This window comes from Hetaerina americana, unplaced genomic scaffold, assembly GCF_022747635.1.
Source record: "Hetaerina americana unplaced genomic scaffold, ioHetAmer1.1.p SCAF_10, whole genome shotgun sequence".
Taxonomy (NCBI): domain Eukaryota; kingdom Metazoa; phylum Arthropoda; class Insecta; order Odonata; family Calopterygidae; genus Hetaerina; species Hetaerina americana.
The window spans coordinates 71,596,204-71,602,266 of record NW_027286070.1 but is presented as its reverse complement, the minus strand read 5'-3'; positions in this window follow the sequence as shown (position 1 = coordinate 71,602,266).

Genomic DNA, 6,063 nt, shown 5'->3' with positions numbered 1-6,063 from the left:
TATCTTATTTCTTTAGCCAAATTTTCTCCCAAGGATCCCAAATACTAGCGGAAAATTACAAATGTAGCCTAACAGCAGCAAAATAACAACTCTATTTTACTTTTTCATTACATTTCCCCACCACCCTTTTCATGAAGCCGAGTTTCTTTATAGTGGGTTGTCCTGATATGTGCTCCCCCATGAAAGGCGTTGTTTTAGATCGGCCCCTAAACATTTAACTTGATCTGTCACAGTTAGCACTGAACCCTCTGCTTCACAAGTTTTATGCTTTTCGCCACTTCCTTTGCTCAAAATTTAAAAACTGCAAATTTGCCTACACTTAGTCAAATCCCCATTCCTTGTGCCAATCGGATTTTTGCCTTAGGGGGCTTTTACGAACTAGATAGTGACTCCGTCACTATTACCCCATCAGGCCGAGGTTACTGATCCTAGACTTTTTTACTCCGCCTCCTGTTATTACGAGTGTGGAGGGGGGGGGGGCGGAGTCTTACCACCGATCACCGTGTTTACTTTAGGGTTCGGAGTTTTATTGTTAACCGGAAGCTTCGTGTATGAGAAAATTATCACGTTGATACGGTCTAAAAATGGTATTAGCAAGTGATGATTAGCCGTTCAATTCTCAGATGGAATGGTATACGGGAACTTTTAAAGAAATAGGTATATGCAGATTTAACAGGTGAAAATGATTAACGTGATAAGGAAAACCATGTAAATATGTGTAAAATCGTTTTCTTACAATTCCTTATAATTAGTTTTGATAACGGATTGACAAACGTGGTGGAGAAGAGAGTAAAATGAGTCGACTTCTTAGACGAGAAAATGTAGACAAACATTAATTTTCAGACGAAAGAACCAACCTAGGTGATGTGAACTATGATTGCGCAGCATCCATTCTTTGTCACTTCTGTGGTCCATCACATGGATTCCACCGACAAGAATATCTCTAGATGAAATAGGTTGTCTGGAGAAAGAAAAACTTCGTGTTAACATGAAAGGACGATAGGAAAAATAACGGTAAATTTTACACCGATGCTGACGGCATGCATCATGGATTTTATATTTCATCTAAATGCGAGACAGGATTTCGATCACGTCCTTTGAATGGCATTGAATTAACAGGTTTGGTGAGCATAAGACCGGAAATGTTGACTGCATCATTCCAATTTGAGGAATAAGTTGTGTCTTACACAATGACGTCAACTATTGATCATTACTTTAGTTTATAAATTTTTCAAACTTTATTTTACTTACGGAAAATTCAAAAAAATATTTACAACAGAAACATTAATAAATTTTAAATAATAAAGAAAAATGGAAAGTAAAATGAACACAAATAGGGACCCAAAAACATTTATATGTATATATATATATATATATATATATATATATATATATATATTAGGCTGAGTGCAGAAATACAGAGAGCATTAAGTACACAGGGGCCACATACAGATCTTATGAAGTACTCAAGGTAGATCTCTTGTAATAATGCAGAAAATAGTAAAATGTAAAGGGAAAAAGACGAATTTCATAATGCACTGGCTGCAGTTAACAATGAAAGTAAGCAATTTAAGTTCGCATGTATAAACAAGTAGTAGTAGTTTTAAGGGGAGGCGACCGACAGCTAAGGTCATTTGCGCCATAGGGGATGGACAGGAAAGGATGAAGGGTGGAGAGAAACCCGGCGTCGGCATTAGCCTACTCTTTACGAAAGGCGCCAAGGGGTCCGCAGTTTAACGTCCCATCCGACGGACGGCGTACTCACTCAAAGTGCCCTCCACAAAGCACCTCAAGTAGGGATCGAGATACCTCTGAAAAATATTCAACACCGCCGGGATTTGAACCCGCGCCCTCAGGATGGGAAGCCAGTACGTTAGCCCCCGCACCATCTCGATCCCCATGTATAAACAAGGGCGCAATAAATTGGCTAGAAGACTTTCATCTCAGAGCTGGAACAGAGGGTAGTCCTTGACGGCGCTAGTTAACTCTAAAACAATAACTAATTATGAGGGGAAAATCTCTTCAAAAGACCGACGGGATTTGTTTGTAAACTTATAGAGTTGACCTAGAATTGGTTGATTTGGTAAAATGCCAAGTTGTAACAAGAACTAACGAATTTTTATGGGACCCCCACGAGCGTGAAATCCATGGGCAAGCAAATAAATAAATGAGCTTCATTGGACGCATTGTGGGTAGGAGTGAAGGCAGGAGGAATATAAGGCAATACATACCACGTTGCTAACATGCTCTCTCGAGGCCCCATTAAAAAAATTTGACACACACGTGTTCACTCGTATGCTGCGAGTATTAGAACAGAACAAGAGTATAGATTTTCAAGTCTTTTCGGGGATATTTGGTGAAAGTTTTCCCCTTTTTTTCAAACCCTTTGAAAACCCTTACACTTCAATGCAACAATTTCAGAGTGTAAAAATCATTCGCCTTGACTGGGATTCGAACCCAGATCCCTCAATATCCGGTCGAGTGCTTTAGCCACTTAAGCTACCGAGGCGTCCTCTTAAACTCTGAAATTTTTGGGGCTTTTAAAGGAACAAGAAATGTTGAAATGCACATTAGCGGATGACTCCGTTAAAAAAAAAAAAAAAAGTTACTGTTGCGGCATCTCCTGCAGTTTCTTTGGAATTTGTCAAAGTGAAAACACCATAAGTGTTTAAAGTTGGCTTTAACCTCGTGGACTGTGGCGCCTCGCGCACGACTACGAATGCCTGTGACATTGTACGAGGGTCATCCGGAAAGTAGTACCCGTTCGTGAAATAAAGACACAAAAGTAAATATTAACAAACATAAAAAATTTTATTTGAAAGAGGATACTTTAAACTACTTCTCAACATAATCTCCAAGCAAATTAAGGCATTTGTCATAACGTGTGACAAGTTTCTGTATTCCTGCTGCATAGTCCTTCGCCGCCAGCTCATTGAGATACGCGAGGGACCCATCTTGCACAAATTTTTGCATAATGCAGATGGTGTTTAACAATTTCATGAACAATTGTTCGAGAAACATTGGGAAAATGCTCACAGATGTCATCAATTGTGACGCGCCGATCGTTCCTCACGAATTCGTCAACTGAGCTCACCAGTTGGTCTGTAATGACAGACGGTCTCCCCGAACGCTCATCGTCGTGTGTGTTCCCCCTCCCCATGTTGAAGTTGCGACACCACCGCCGAACAGACGACTCGTCCATTACATTGTCTCCATACACCTCCTTTAATTGGCGATGAATATCACATGGGCGAACGTTTCTTGCATTGAGGAATTTAATCACTGCCCTCACTTCACAACTGGCGGCGTTCTCAATTTTTTTAAACATTGTAAACAATCACAGAAACAACACAGGCAATGCTAGCGTCACGCAACTTGGCTCAGAGAAGGCAGACAAGCCACTGAAGCTATCTGACCTCGTCCAGCGGCTACTCGCGTCGTCAGCACTTCATGCGGCACGAACGGGTACTACTTTCCGGATGACCCTCGTATGTACAGTATTTCGTCACAACATCTTGTTCCTTTAAAAGCCCCAAAATTTCAGAGTTTAAGAGGACGCCTCGGTAGCTTAAGTGGCTAAAGCACTCGACCGGATATTGAGGGATCTGGGTTCGAATCCCAGTCAAGGCGAATGATTTTTACACTCTGAAATTGTTGCATTGAAATGCACATTAGCGGATGACTCCGTTAAAAAAAAAAAAAAGTTACTGTTGCGGCATCTCCCGCAGTTTCTTTGGAATTTGTTTTAACCCTTACACTTCCTTATTTCTCAACCGTTTCATCTGGTGTTTACACTCCCTGCCACACATACAGGGTGTGCTCCGAATGTAATTCATTATTTTTTTAAGTAATTTATTGAACATATTTGCGCAAACACTTAAAATTCTTCAAAGTACTGTCCATGGGCTTCTACACATTTTTCCAGGCGACTCTGCCATGACCGGTACGCATTCTGGAAGGCGTCTTCGGGGACCTCTCGCAAGGTCTTCGTCACGGCTGATTTGATCTCTTCTGGGGACAAAAAACGGGTTCCTTTCAGGGCTGCCTTAATCCGAGGGAACAAAAAGAAGTATGCAGGGGCGACGTCAGGACTATAGGGGGGGTTGGGGGGCAGAGTTGGCACCTGGTGTTTGACCAGGAACTCGCGGACTCGTTGCGCGTTGTGGCAAACACCTTGGGCACGAACTTGGCGCACACTTTCCTCATCGCTAAATCTTCAGTAACAAAATTGCGGAACACAACAGCAGACGACAAGTTCAGTTCATTGGCAACCATCTTGATACTCAATCGACGATCAAAGTCCAACAATTGTCGAACACGAAGTACATTGTTGTCGGTTGTACGGCCACTCAGAGCGGTGTTCGTCATGAACCTCTTCCCGACCCTCCTTAAAGACCTTTAACCACTTGTTAGTAGGACGGAAGAGTCCCTGTAATCCTCACGAACTATTTTGTTAGTCTTTCCAAGAGATTTTTTTCAGTTTAGCACAAAACTTAGTAGTCGCACAACGTTACTCGATTCCATTTTTTTCGTGACACGGTCGTGGCGCGCAGAGTTTGACAATAACTGACGTCCTTCCGCTTCCACGGCTTGGAGAGCACTGAGACCGGTTCTACGGTATAAATTAGCGTCCCCCCCTTCCCACCTACTCCAACTAATTCGATCCCACTCCGACCAATAGGAGCGACGCGGGAAATGCAATTGCATTACTTTATGAAGGCACCCTGTATTTTTGGTAGATCGTGGGATATTAATCGCGGGGAAAAACAATATCAATTTCGAAGAAGCTGAACTCTTCGCCGAAGAAGGCCGTGATTCCTCCCGACTCATTCTTGAAGCCGTGGAAGCAGCCAAAAACCATCAAATTTCAACATGGGAGACATCTACGCGCTTTCCAGCTCCTAAAAACGCGTTTTAGCAAAAAATATGATTCGGCCAATCACAGCGCACCTTTTCAGACGGGAGTTCTATATAAGACATGGGAAAACAAGCATCGAACTTTACCGCCATTACTGCCTCTTTGTAGCATCCATCCTGTCTTCTCTCCACCCCGAAGAGGAGCTTCTCTTACTACCGGGTTTCCATTTCGTCTTTTTGTGGTGTATAGTTTATTCAACTTACTGTTCCATATGCCGAAGTGGAAATAAAAAACTTTTATCCAAATCAATCAAGTATCAACCACTTCCGACCTGAAGACGCGGACTGCCACGCCGGCGAAACTGTTGTCCTAGAAATTGGATCCTCGCGAGGAAAATTTCGGAAGATTTAAATGTTCTGCAGAAGCTTCTGAGCAAGTGAAACCATTCCAGTGGGACTTGGGAGGCGTGAAACCATGGTTAGGGAGCTGTCCCGAGGAAATACGAAAGAGAATATGTATTCGTAAAAAGGCTTTTGAAAATTCAAAAGCATTATTGACAGGAAGTAAGATTCCAATTGGAAAGAGAGATTTTCCAAATGTTTTGTTGGGTATATATATATATATATATATATATATATATATATATATATATATATATATATATATATATATATATATATATATATATATATATGGCTTCTTACAGTAGCAACACATGGACGGTGAAAAAGTAAGGCGAAAGATATTTGAAACGTTTTGCAATGTATTAGTGGAGAAGACTGCTAAAGTACACCGATATTCTGAGACATGAGGAAGTACTGACGAGAAAAGGATAAGAAAGAAAACTGCTGAGATAAATCAAATGGTAACAGACATCTTGGCAGGGGACTTCGTTATAATACGGCGTAGTTGCTGGCTTAGAAGGACCATGGATGGGAAAATTGAAGGCAAGAGAGGAATGATGGAAGGAAAAGCTTCACGGGATTAGAAATTAAGTTACAGGCATATGACTACCGATTCTCAGGACCGAATGCGACGATCACCCCTTAAATAAACAGTGGGTACGAGGTACAATCGATGTATCCCATTAACCAGCAGGTTTTCCATTTTTAAATTCCCTAATGTTTTCAAATTAGTTTTTCCAGTAACCCCATCACTCTTTGACTTAATCAAAATAAATCTTACTCATTGAAATGGACTTATTG